Consider the following 14,701-nt stretch of genomic DNA (forward strand, 5'->3'; position numbering starts at 1 on the left):
AGTGGATCCAACATAATAGTGAGAGTCCAGTCCATAGTAGATCTAACAAAATAGTGTGCGAGTCCAGTCCATAGTGGATCTAACATAATAGTGAGAGTCCAGTCCATAGTGGATCCAACATAATAGTGAGAGTCCAGTCCATAGTGGATCTAACATAGTAGTGAGAGTCCAGTCCATAGTGGATCTAACATAATAGTGAGAGTCCAGTCCATAGTGGATCTAACATAGTAGTGAGAGTCCAGTCCATAGTGGATCCAACATAATAGAGTCCAGTCCATAGTGGATCCAACATAATATAGTCCAGACCATAGTGGATCCAACATAATAGTGAGAGTCCAGTCCATAATGGATCCAACATAATAGTGAGAGTCCAGTCCATAGTGGATCCAACATAATAGTGAGAGTCCAGTCCATAGTAGATCTAACAAAATAGTGTGCGAGTCCAGTCCATAGTGGATCTAACATAATAGTGAGAGTCCAGTCCATAGTGGTTCCAACATAATAGTGAGGGTCCAGTCCATAGTGGATCCAACATAATAGAGTCCAGTCCATAGTGGATCCAACATAATAGTGAGAGTCCAGTCCATAGTGGATCTAACATAATAGTGAGAGTCCAGTCCATAGTGGATCTAACATAATAGTGAGAGTCCAGTCCATAGTGGATCTAACATAATAGTGAGAGTCCAGTCCATAGTGGATCCAACATAATAGTGAGAGTCCAGTCCATAGTGGATCCAACATAATAGTGAGAGTCCAGTCCATAGTGGATCCAACATAATAGTGAGAGTCCAGTCCATAGTGGATCCAACATAATAGTGAGAGTCCAGTCCATAGTGGATCCAACATAATAGTGAGAGTCCAGTCCATAGTAGATCAAACAAAATAGTGTGCGAGTCCAGTCCATAGTGGATCTAACATAATAGTGAGAGTCCAGTCCATAGTGGATCCAACATAATAGTGAGAGTCCAGTCCATAGTGGATCTAACATAGTAGTGAGAGTCCAGTCCATAGTGGATCTAACATAATAGTGAGAGTCCAGTCCATAGTGGATCTAACATAGTAGTGAGAGTCCAGTCCATAGTGGATCCAACATAATATAGTCCAGACCATAGTGGATCCAACATAATAGTGAGAGTCCAGTCCATAATGGATCCAACATAATAGTGAGAGTCCAGTCCATAGTGGATCCAACATAATAGTGAGAGTCCAGTCCATAGTAGATCTAACAAAATAGTGTGCGAGTCCAGTCCATAGTGGATCTAACATAATAGTGAGAGTCCAGTCCATAGTGGATCCAACATAATAGTGAGAGTCCAGTCCATAGTGGATCCAACATAATAGAGTCCAGTCCATAGTGGATCCAACATAATAGTGAGAGTCCAGTCCATAGTGGATCTAACATAATAGTGAGAGTCCAGTCCATAGTGGATCTAACATAATAGTGAGAGTCCAGTCCATAGTGGATCTAACATAATAGTGAGAGTCCAGTCCATAGTGGATCTAACATAATAGTGAGAGTCCAGTCCATAGTGGATCCAACATAATAGTGAGAGTCCAGTCCATAGTGGATCCAACATAATAGTGAGAGTCCAGTCCATAGTGGATCCAACATAATAGTGAGAGTCCAGTCCATAGTGGATCCAACATAATAGTGAGAGTCCAGTCCATAGTAGATCTAACAAAATAGTGTGCGAGTCCAGTCCATAGTGGATCTAACATAATAGTGAGAGTCCAGTCCATAGTGGATCCAACATAATAGAGTCCAGTCCATAGTGGATCCAACATAATAGTGAGAGTCCAGTCCATAGTGGATCCAACATAATAGAGTCCAGTCCATAGTGGATCCAACATAATAGTGAGAGTCCAGTCCATTGTGGATCTATCATAAGAGTGAGAGTCCAGTCCATAGTGGATCTAACATAATAGTGAGAGTCCAGTCCATAGTGGATCCAACATAATAGTGAGAGTCCAGTCCATAGTGGATCCAACATAATAGTGAGAGTCCAGTCCATAGTGGATCTAACATAATAGTGAGAGTCCAGTCCATAGTGGATCCAACATAATAGTGAGAGTCCAGTCCATAGTGGATCTAACATAATAGTGAGAGTCCAGTCCATAGTGGATCCAACATAATAGTAAGAGTCCAGTCCATAGTGGGTCTAACATAATAGTGAGAGTCCAGTCCATAGTGGATCTAACATAATAGTGAGAGTCCAGTCCATAGTGGATCTATCATAACAGTGAGAGTCCAGTCCATGGTGTATCCAACATTATAGTGAGAGTCCAGTCCATCGTGCCATCCATCTATCCATCCATCCATTTTCTAACACATATTCCCTTTGCAGTCGGGGAGGCGCTGGTGCCTATCTCAGCTACAATCAGGCGGAAGGCGGTGTACACCCTGGACAAGTCGCCATCGCATCGCAGGGGCCAGTCCATAGTGAATCTAACATAATAATAAGAGTCCAGTCCATAGTGGGGCCAGCAGGAGACCATCCCGAGCGGAGACGGGTCAGCAGCGCAGAGATGTCCCCAACCGATGCACAGGCGAACGGTCCACCCCGGGTCCCGACTCTGGACAGCCAGCACTTCATCCCGTTGTGTGCCTTTGCACAGATAGAAAACAACTACAGCATAATTGTTAATAACTATAGCAACAGCCTTTAAACAAAAGATATACATAATTATTCTAACGACGCCTCGACGAGGAGGGCTGCGATTGGCTGAAAAGTTCAAGCGAGTCACTATGGCGCCATCTGAATGGAAAAGGGAACCCGGAAGTCTTGCAGGGACTGGGGTGAGTTGAGTCGTGGGAGGCGGGGAGGGGGACACACACACAAGGAAGCCACCTGGATGTGGAAGCAGCTGCATGCCATCTGTTTTTTATGTAATCGTGACTGCTGGAGAGGCAAAGGGAGTGTTTAACCTGGCACTTGGCGTCATCCGTAACTGTCGTAAGTGGGTTCGTCTCTCCAATAACAGTCTGCTGGAGTGAATAGCCTCGTCGGCAAGTGTTCAAATTGATTTATATTGCACAGTCGCTAGGTGGCGGTCATAAGCTAAACGGTATGGTGGGCAACAATAACACAACATTACTTAAAGGCCTACTGAAATGAGATTTTCTTATCTAAACGGGGATAGCAGGTCCATTCTATGTGTCATACTTGATCATTTTGCGATATTGCCATATTTTTGCTGAAAGGATTTAGAAGAGAACATCGATGATGAAGTTTGCAACTTTTGGTCGCTAATAAAAAAGCCTTGCCTTTACCAGAAGTAGCAGACGATGTGCGCGTGACGTCCCGGGTTGTAGGGCTCCTCACATCTGAACATTTTTTATAATCTAAGCCAGCAGCAGCTAGAGCTATGCGGACCAAAATTGATTAATTTGAGCGAGGATGAAAAATTTGTGGATGAGGAAATTTAGAGTGAAGGACTAAAAAAAAAAAAAAAAGGCGATTGCACTGGGAGCGATTCAGATGTTATTAGACACATTTACTAGGATAATTCTGGAAAATCCCTCATCTGCTTATTGTGTTATTAGTGTTTTAGTGAGATTAAATAGTACCTGAAAGTCGGAGGGGTGTGGCCACGGGTGTGTTGACGCCAGGGTCTCTGAGGGAAGTCACGGCAGCTGCAGCAGGACGGAAGCTCCGCCGATGTCTCCGGTAAGAGGCGACTTATCACCACCATTCTCTCACCAAAAACTGCCGGTTGACATGTTTGCTCTGATCCATAGTAAAGCTTCATCTTCGGGAATTTTAAACAAGGAAAGACCATCTGTGTTTGTGTGGCTAAAGGCTAAAAGCTTCCCACCTCCATCTTTCTACTTTGACTTCTCCATTATTAATTGAACAAATTGCAAAAGATTCAGCAACACAGAAGTCCAGAATACTGTGTAATTATGCGATTAAAGCAGACTACTTATAGCTTGGATCGGGCCGGAAAATAATGTCTGCTACACCCCGAGACGTCAAACGCATGAGTCATCATACCGCGACGTTTTCAACACGACACTTCGCGGGAAATTTAAAATTGCAATTTAGTAAACTAAAGCGGCCGTATTGGCATGTGTTGCAATGTTAATATTTCATCATTGATATATCGTCAGGCTAGGACTTGGTCTTGGGTTGTTTTCCCGAGGTTGGAGTGGAAACGGCGTGAAGGTAGGTACATAATTTATTTACTCATAAACTAAAACAGGAACAAACAAAAAGCGCTCACAATGGAGGTACAAAAATTGGGCTATGAAACAAAAGACTAGCACAAAGGCTATAAACTATAAACATGAAACAAAACACTTGTGCTATGGCATGAATGAGAAAAACTTACGTCGACAAAATGAACAACATAGCAAGGCATGAAGCAGATAATCGAGGTGATGTTGCCAGGCTGACTAAATGGTAGCTGTGGCTTAAATAATGAACATGATAAGTGAAAGCAGGTGTGAGACAAGACAGGTGAACTGATTGGTCACCATGGTAACAAAACAGGGAGTGACAAAAAAATGAACTTAGAGTCCAAAGGACATGGTATTCCTAGGCAGTCTCCCATCCAAGTACTAACCAGGCCAGATACTTCTTAGCTTTGAGAACAGAAGAGATTAGGGATGCTCAGGGTAGTATGGCCATACAAAACTCATGATCAGACATGACAGATGAACACTAAATCAGTTGGCATGGTAACAAGACAAACAAGGAAATGCAAAACAGAACTAAATGTTCAAAAAAAACCTAAACATAGCATGACCAAAACAAAACATGAACCATAGGCGTGACATATATAAACTATCAGACTGCGTGGTCGATAGTAGTGGGTTTCAGTAGGCCTTTAAAGGGGAACATTATCACCAGACCTATGTAAGCGTCAATATATACCTCGATGGTACAGAAAAAAGACCATCTATTTTTTTTAACCGATTTCCGAACTCTAAATGGGTGAATTTTGGCGAATTAAACGCCTTTCTGTTCATCGCGCTGGAGGTGATGACGTCAGAATGTGACGTCGCCGAGGTAACACACCCACCATTTTCATGTTCAACACATTACAAACACCGGGTCTCAGCTCTGTTATTTTCCGTTTTTTTGAATATTTTTTGGAACCTTGGAGACATCATGCCTCGTGGGTGTGTTGTCGGAGGGTGTAACAACACTAACAGGGAGGGATTCAAGTTGCACCACTGGCCCCAAGATGCGAAAGTGTCTGCCGCCAGACCCCCATTGAATGTGCCAGAGTGTCTCCACATTTTACCGGCGATGCTAAGACAGACATGACACAGAGATGTATGGATAACCTGCAGATGCATTTGCAACGATAGTCAACGAAATCACAAAGGTGAGTTTTGTTGATGTTGACTGCCAGCTAATCGATGCTAACATGCTACGCTAATCGATGCTAACATGCTATTTACCGGCGGTGCTAAAGCAGACATGGCACAGACATGTATGGATAACCTGCAGATGCATTTGCAACTATATTACGCTTCCTTCCACCCACATTTAATGCGAAACAAACACTTACCAATCGACGGATTTAAGTTGCTCCAGTGTCAAAAGATGCGAAAGTCCTGATCGTTTGGTCCGCACATTTTACCGGCGATGCTAACGCAGCTATTCGGCCATGCAATGGCTATGAATAGCGTCGCTCAATAGCTTCAGTTTCTTCTTCAATATTTTCATACTCCAACCATCTGTTTCAATACATGCGTAATCTGTTGAATCGCTTAAATCGCTGAAATTCGAGTTTGAATCTGAACCAATGTCGCTATATCTTGCTGTGGTATTCCCATTGTTTGTTTACATTGGCAGCACTGTGTGACGTCACAGGGAAATTGATAGTGGTTTCGAAGATAGCGAAAATAAGGCACTTCAAAGCTTTATTTCGGGATATTCCGAGACCGGTAAAATTTTGAAAAAAACTTCAAAAAATACAACAAGCCACTGGGAACTGATTTTTATTGTTTTTAACCCTTTTGAAATTGTGATAATGTTCCCCTTTAATTACTTCATTTCAGCAAGATTCCACAGTCAGGTGACACGACACGTCTAATTCTGTGCAAGTAATAAACCCGTCATTCATATCTACTTTTCTCACATGCATGTTGGAATCAGTTGCACTTCAAAGCTGCAAGGATGACATGCTCATCATGAAGAGGGGCCTGCATTGACATTTGTCCAGCGTCCTTCCACACCCGCCTCTCTCTCTCTCTCTCTTTCTCTCTCTGCAGCGTGTTGGCATTTTACCCCTCCTCTGTGCCAATATGCCCCCCCCCCATTCACTCCCTCCAGAGTCTGTCTGTCTGACTGAAGCCAATCACACGTGCCCCCGGGCCTCTGTCGGCGGTGGAACGAGGTGATAAACACCGCAACCATGACAACCGGCGAGCCAGGCACACCTCGCACACACACACACACACACACACACACACACACACACACGCAACTCCTACCTGCTCAACGTTCAGACAAGAAGGGCTAACATCCACGCTTGTTTAAAAATATCACCCTTCCCTGCGGTCGAAACGAGAAATGCACAGCGGTAGATGACCACAACGCATCCCGACCGTGATCCAGTATTCCAAAATTCAGCCTTTAAATTGAATTATATTTACCGTATTTCCTTCATAGTATGCGCCTGCCTAGAATTACTGCCGGGTCGAACTCGTTTCGGAAAATAATTAGCGCATGCTTAGCATTAGCCGGCGGCTCAGGATTAACGCCGGGTCAAACTCGTTTCGCAAAATTTTATTTTTATCGGCGCATGTCTGGAATTTCTGCCGGGTCAAACTCGTTTCGCAAAATAATTAAAGCAATGGATGTCGAGCGGGTCTAACATGATACTGTGAAAGTTCAATCCATAATGGATCCAACACAGTCGCGAGAGTCCAGTCCAAAGCGGATCCAACACAGCAACGAGAGTCCCGTTCACAGCGGAGCCAGCAGGAAACCATCCCAAGCGGAGGCGGATCAGCTTTGCAGAGATGTCCCCAGCCGATACACAGACAAGCAGTACATGGCCACCGGATCGGACCGGACCCCCTCCACAAGGGAGAGTGGGACATAGAAGAAAAAGAAAAGAAACGGCAGATCAACTGGTCTAAAAAGGGAGTCTATTTAAAGGCTAGAGTATACAAATGAGTTTTAAGGTGAGACTTAAATGCTTCTACTGAGGTGGCATCTCGAACTGTTACCGGGAGGGCATTCCAGAGTACTGGAGCCCGAACGGAAAACGCTTTCCTCCTCTCCATGGTTCTCATAGTCATCATTGTCACCGACGTCCCACTGGGTGTGAGTTTTCCTTGCCCTTATGTGGGCCTACCGAGGATGTCGTAATGGTTTGTGCAGCCCTTTGAGACACTAGTGAGTTAGGGCTATATAAGTAAACATTGATTGATTGATTGAATTTCCACCGGGTCAAACTCGTCACGTTACGAGGGACACTTCACCTGTCATCATTTTCAAAATGGAGGAGGCTGATTTCAATCATTTGAAATCGCATAAAGGGAAGAAGATTAAGAGCTATTCAGTAGGATCTAAGGTCCAAGCTATTGAATATGCTAAAAAGAACAGTAAGCAGCTATGTTTTATTAATATACCGTAGCTGCGTGTGTCAAATATGAGTCATTGGGGCGGTATAGCTCGGTTCGTAGAGTGGCCGTGCCAGCAACTTGGGGGTTGCAGGTTCGATTCCCACTTCCGCCATCCTAGTCACTGCCGTTGTGTCCTTGGGCAAGACACTTTACCCACCTGCTCCCAGTGACACCCACACTGGTTTGAATGTAACTTAGATATTGGGTTTCACTATGTAAAGCGCTTTGAGTCACTAGAGAAAAGCGCTATCCATCCATCCATCCATTTTCTACCGCTTATTCCCTTTCAGGGTCGCGGGGGGCGCTGGCGCCTATCTCAGCTACAATCGCTATATAAATATAATTCACTTCACTTCACTTCACATTAAATGACTCCCGCCTCCTGGTGGTAGAGGGTGCTAGTGATCCTTCTTGCGACTACTCGGCTGCAGAAAAAGTGACAACAATCAGCAAGAGTGAGCAACGTGTGTTTATTTTTTCCTTCTCGCTTGCACTTTTAACATGGGGGATTACATATCTAAAATAAATAAGTTTTCTAAACTGGACTTTCAATCGAAGCAGGAGGTAATAAAGGAAGATCTCCATCGAGACAGAGACTTTTAAAACTGAAGAAAGGAAGGAAGACTTCTGTAAACAAGTGTTTGATGCTTTTGATCAGAAGGAGCTGCGCATGGACTTCATTTTAAGTAAAGGTAAGACTATAATAAAGTTTTTTTTTATTAAATGTGCTTTTCATGATGGTATCCTTACATCACACATACATTTTTAAGCGCAGGCCTAAATTTACCGCATGCCTTTGGTAAGCGCCGGAGTGATTCAAGGAAATACGGTATATAGCCCTTTTCCTCCGGTGACTCAAAGCGTTTTACATAGTGAAACCCAATATCTAAGTCCACATTTAAACCAGTGTGGGTGGCACTGGGAGCAGGTGGGCAAAGTGTCCTGCCCAAGGACACAACGGCAGAGACTTTGGTAGAGCTCGGTTGGTAGAGCGGCCGTGGCAGCAGCTTGAGGGTTCCAGGTTCGATACCCGCTTCCGCTATCCTAGTCCCTGCCGTTTTGTCCTTGGGCAAGACACTTTACCTCCTTTACTTCACTCTCTTTCTCTCTCTAGGGCGACATAGCTCGGCTGGTAGAGCGGCCGTGCCAGCAACCTGAGGGTTCCAGGTGCGATTCCCGCTTCTGCTATCCTAGTCACTGCCGTTGTGTCCTTGGGCAGAACACTTTATCCACCTGCTCCCAGTGCCACCCAAACTGGTTTAAATGTAACTTAGATATTGGGTTTCACTATGTAAAGCGCTTTGAGTCTCTAATAAAAAGCGCTATATAAATATAATTCACTTCATTATGATGGCAGTTTCGGGGCTCGAACCTGGAACGCTCGAGTTGCTGGCACGGCCACTCTACCAAGCGAGCTATACTACCCCGGTATTTCCACACCATATTGAGACATGTTTGTAATATTTTATGACCTCATCAAAATAGTTGAGTTTATACCAAAATGGATACATGGATGATACAGCAGAGGATTGGGAGAATGTCATGTGGTCAGATGAAACCAAAATAGAACTTTTTGGTATAAACTCAACTCCTCGTGTTTGGAGGAAGAAGAATACTGAGTTGCATCCCAAGAACACCACACCTACTGTGAAGCATGGGGGTGGAAACATCATGCTTTGGGGCTGTTTTTCTGCTAAGGGGGACAGGACGATTGATCCGTGTTAAGGAAAGAATGAATTGGGGCCATGTATCGTGAGATTTTGAGCCAAAACCTCCTTCCATCAGTGAGAGCTTTGAATGGTTGACCAAATACTTATTTTCCACTATGATTTACAAATAAATTCTTTAAAATTCCTACAATGTGAATTCCTGGATTTTTTTCTTCACATTCTGTCTCTCACAGTTGAAGTGTACCTATGATGAAAATTACAGACCTCTGTCATCATTTTAAGTGGGAGAACTTGCACAATCGCTGGCTGACTGTCAGAGTTATTTGATGTTGAACCCCAAGATGCAGAGATGGAGGCAGGCGTGGAATGTGAAAACATGATTTAATTAAATACTGAAGACAAAAACAAAACCAAAAGGGTACAAACACAAAGCGGGCACGAGGCGGATAATCAAACAAAAGGAGCTAGCCTGGGAGCTAGAAAATAACGAACAGGAGCTTAGCGTGGGAGCTAGCGGGTAGCGAACAGGCAAACAGAGGTCGTACTTGTATAATGAAAAATAAAACGGAAGCAGGGAACAAAAAACAGTAAGCTACAAACATCAACTGAATATAGCTTACCGCTACGCTGCAAAGACAAGGTACGACACGACAGGAGCGATAACACATCACAAGAGCGACTAGACGTGACATCGACAAGACAATACAATACAATGATCCAGCAACTGACACAAGACAAAGGAGGTACAAATAGGAGCCGGCTGATTGGCAAGAGGTGTGGCCAGATGCCAATCAGCCGCATCTGAGGGGGAACACAGCACTCAGGGAACAAGACAGAAAGCTGACAAAATAAAAGTACTAGACAGGAACTAAGGACAGGAAACACTAAACACACTGAGGAGGAACACAGCACTCAGGGAACAAGACAGGAAGCTGACAAATTAAGAGCACTTAACAGCGCTGCCATATTTCCGACAGGGGAAACAGAGGCAGGCGTCTCGCACCACAGAATACTCTAGCCATGGTCGTGTGCGGTACCAGGCGGGATTGAATGATCTTAATGTTGAACCAAATGCACGCTTTGGGTAGCCACCCAGTATTGGCTGAGATGGTGCGTTGCCATTTAAGTCACTGGGTAGCTGAGCAGGCTGCTTTGGGGGAGCGCTTGTTGGGGGGACGGAGGGAGCTGGTGCAGGAGAAACAGTGCTTGCTGGTGCTAAAGGTGCAGTATTGCTAACTGCTGTCCCTGATGTACTAGCAGTAGCATCATTGCTACTACTACATGCAGGATCAGGACTAGACTTTTGAAATGCTCTGAAAAATGGATGCATTACAGAGCATTAACTTTCTCTTTGTGAGCTGCTGGAAGCTGGAGCAGAAAATAAGTAAGCTTGAACAACAACAGAAAAAACCCGCTGTGATTACATGAAGAAAAACAACAACAGTACAGGTCACTTGTCTTCAGTTTGTCACATGCAGTGGACGTGGGCACTCATCTAGGCACAACATTCATTCACTCCAATGTATGTGTGTCGCCCACTTGCTTGTAAATTGATGAAAACGGCAGTGTTTTTGTTTTTAGGTGTCTTGGTCGTATCAAATGAAACTTATAATTAGTTTATTACAATATGTAGATTGAAACATTAAAGGTTGACCAGGGGTGCCCATTACGTCGTTCGCGAGCTACCAGTCGACCGCGGGGGGTGTGTCAGTCGATCTCCAGCCAGGCTTTTAAAAAAAATAGACCTAAAAATTAGCGATCATCAATCTTCACCAAGACGTCACTTAAATGACATTCACGGTACCGGAGGGTCTTGTGAGATGACGCTGGCTGCTGCAAGATCATTATTATGAAAATATGACCGAGAGGAAGGCGAGAAACACTTTTTATTTCAACAGACTCTCGCGCCGTACCTTCCGTCAAAACTCTAAAGGCCGACTGCACATTTCCTATCTTCACAATAAAAGCCCTGCTTCATGCTGCCTGCGCTAACTAAATACAGAGTCTCGGAAAACTGGCGTGCACAAGCGATCCCTCAGAAAGCTGGCGTGCACATCACTTGTGCACGCCAGCTTTCCGAGACTCTTATTTTGTTAGCGCAGGCAGCATGAAGCAGGGCTTTTATTGTGAAGATAGGAAATGTGCAGTCGGCCTTTAGAGTTTTGACGGAAGGGACGGCGCGAAAGTCTGTTGAAATAAAAAGTGTTTCTCGCCTTCCTCTCTGTCATTTTTTCATAATAATGAACTGGCAGCAGCCAGCGTCATCTCACAAGACCCTCGGCTGCCGTGAATGTCAATCAAGCAAGCTACGGAATTTTCCGCCAATGTTTTCCTTGTAAAGTGTATGGAAGCTGGATGAATTAGATGCCAAAAACCAACCACTTTCATGTGGTATTGTACAGAAAGGACAACTTTTTTTTCCTCCATTTGAAAATGTGGGCGTTATCATCATTACTGTCTGATTCCAATCAATGCAAGTCATCAGAATCAGGTAATACACCAACTTATATTCTTGTCTTCGTGAAAGATAGACATCTATATGTGTTACACATGCTTGTATCATCATTAAACACATTTACAAAAATGCCTCTTTCATAAATAAATATATATAAATGATATATATAAATGAGGTAGATCCCCTCGAGTTGGTCAATTGAAAAGTAGCTCACCTGCAGAAAAAGTGTGGGCACCCCTGATCTAGAATTACAAGAAAAACAACAGAAAAGGAATTCCAGCAGTCGATTGCCAGACCGTTGCTAAGTAAAACGGGCGGTTGCTAGGGACTCCGCTCCGAACAGAGGACAGCAGAGGAGGACTGCTAAGCAGGATATATACCTTATGTTTCATTTTTACCGTCATTAACAGCATCATAAATGACTTGTAGCTTGTTTCACGGACAGTGGAGGCTCTCTGCCTTCCAAACCACTGCTGCTCAGAGCCTCCGCTGTCACTGCTCTCGTCAAGTTGTAAAAAAAAAAAAGGAACTCCGTAGCACCGAAAGTCCGAGACGATAAACGTGTTTATGACAGATAAGACTACACAAATACACCCATTCTAACAAGTTTATGATAAATGTAGACAACTTTTCCTTTTCTTTTACTTTCATACTGCAACAGTGATTGGATGTTTACTGAGGGCTGAGGGGTGTGTGTCTGCTGCGCAGCCTGTGGAATGTTGAATACACGCACAGCGGAAGGAGGGATGAGAGGGAAGCCGACACTACTATATCGTGTGTGTCCCTTTTTCGGTGGATTTTTCCGCTAGTGCAGATCATTTTGTCAACTTGTAATGTAGTAATTTTGTGAGTTTATTAAAATTTGCTTTCTCAAATTTTGATTTGAGGGGTCAAGACATTTATTTAAGGGGGCTCTGCCCCCTCTTGCCCCTGCGTAGAGCCGGCCATGGTTACTACCTACCTCTGCTGACGATCATACACAGAAGCAAACAAACAGCGGAATCCTGAAGGGACTGAGTCGGGCAGCAATTGAAGTCACAGTAGCGTGGTAATGGCGACGATAAGAGCCGTTGCAAAGCGAAGCGTTACATTGCCGGCCACGTTTTTAAACTTCCCCCTCCCGCAAATGTCAAAGCAGCTGTTTGAGAGTCGCCATCTCACTTTTCTTTTCTTTCTTATTTTACTGCCGACACATATGCTCTTTTAGCCGCGCCGCCATTAAACACGTCCTTTTTACTCCGCCTCGGTATGACGAGAGCAAATTGAAGTTCACCTCAGGCCACTTAAGGGTAAATGTGTGTGTGTGGAGGGGGCGTGGGGGGCAGTGTAAAATGCAGCCAGCTGAATCATTGTCGGCGTTATATGAATTGGTCCCCCTTGGAGAAACCGTTGGAAGCGGCATTCTACCTGAAGATTCCTGAAGAGGTTCCCATAGCAACTGATTTGAACCCTAATTAATTCGGCACATTTGATTCATTAGCTCGCAGATGTGTGTGTGTGTGTGTGTGTGTAGGGAGTCATGGTGGCTCATACGCAGGTAGGTACATATACCTTCAATGTGCGCCAGTGGGTAATCCTGTGAAACACTACTTCAGCATGTGTGTGTGTGTGTGCGTGTGTGTGCACGTGTGTGTGTGTGTGTGTGTGTGTGTGCACGTGTGTGTGTCTCCCATGTGCCTTGTCCTTGCCCGCAGTAACACTGTGTGAATCAGAGGTGAGTCCTCCAGAGTGGTCCTCTCTGCTTTAATCTGGATCTAGGTAATGACACAAGCGCCACACACAATTAGACATCCTCCCCCCCATCCACCGATTCCCTCGACATGTCCGGCAAGAAAAACAAAAAACAAATTCCAGATCCTCACGTCTAACTTTGTGCAAATGGGGCATTTTTCTCCATCTCTCTTCCCCAGGCTTCCTGCAAAGGAGTATTAAAGGGGAACATTATCAGCAGACCTATCTAAGCATCAATATATACCTTGATGTTGCAGAAGAAAGACCATATATTTTTTTAACCGATTTCCGAACTCTAAATGGGTGAATTTTGGCGAATTAAACGCCTTTCTATTTATCGCTCTCGGAGCGATGACGTCACCTAGGTAATACAGCCGCCATTTTCATTTTCTCAAACACATTTTCTGTTATTTTCCGTTTTTTCGACTATTTTCTGGAACCTTGGAGACATCATGCCTCGTCGGTGTGTTGTCGGAGGGTGTAACAACACTAACAGGGAGGGATTCAAGTTGCACCACTGGCCCAAAGATGCGAAAGTGGCAAGAAATTGGACAAATTTTGTTCAAAATACGAGGGTGTGGGGAAAGCCGACGCAATGGTCAGTCGTTTGTTCCGCACACTTTACCGACGAAAGCTCTGCTACTACGGAGATGGCAAGATTGTGTGGATATCCTGCGACACTCAAAGCAGATGCATTTCCAACGATAAAGTCAAAGAAATCTGCCGCCAGACCCCCATCGAAGATGCCGGAGTGTCAGCAATCTTCTGATAAAATGGTGGTTCGGGTGCACGGCGGGTGGATGACGACTTTGGTGATGCGGTTGCGGATGATATAATTGCCTATCCGCGCATCTCTAGTATATATATATATATATATATATATATATATATACCCATATATATATATATATATATGTGTGTGTATATGTATATATATATATATATATATATATATATATATATATATAAATATATACATGTATATATATATACATATATATAAAAACAAATATATATATATGTATATATACAAACAAATAAATATATATATATACATATATATATATATATATATATATATATATATATATACACATATTAATATTTATGTATGTGTGGATAATCTGGATAATCTAATTAAGACATATATACATATACATATACATACATACATAAATATTTATATATATATATATATATATATATATATATATATATATATATATATATATATACCCATCTATATATATATATATA

This window comes from Nerophis ophidion, linkage group LG03 (genome assembly GCF_033978795.1).
Source record: "Nerophis ophidion isolate RoL-2023_Sa linkage group LG03, RoL_Noph_v1.0, whole genome shotgun sequence".
Taxonomy (NCBI): Eukaryota; Metazoa; Chordata; class Actinopteri; order Syngnathiformes; family Syngnathidae; genus Nerophis; species Nerophis ophidion.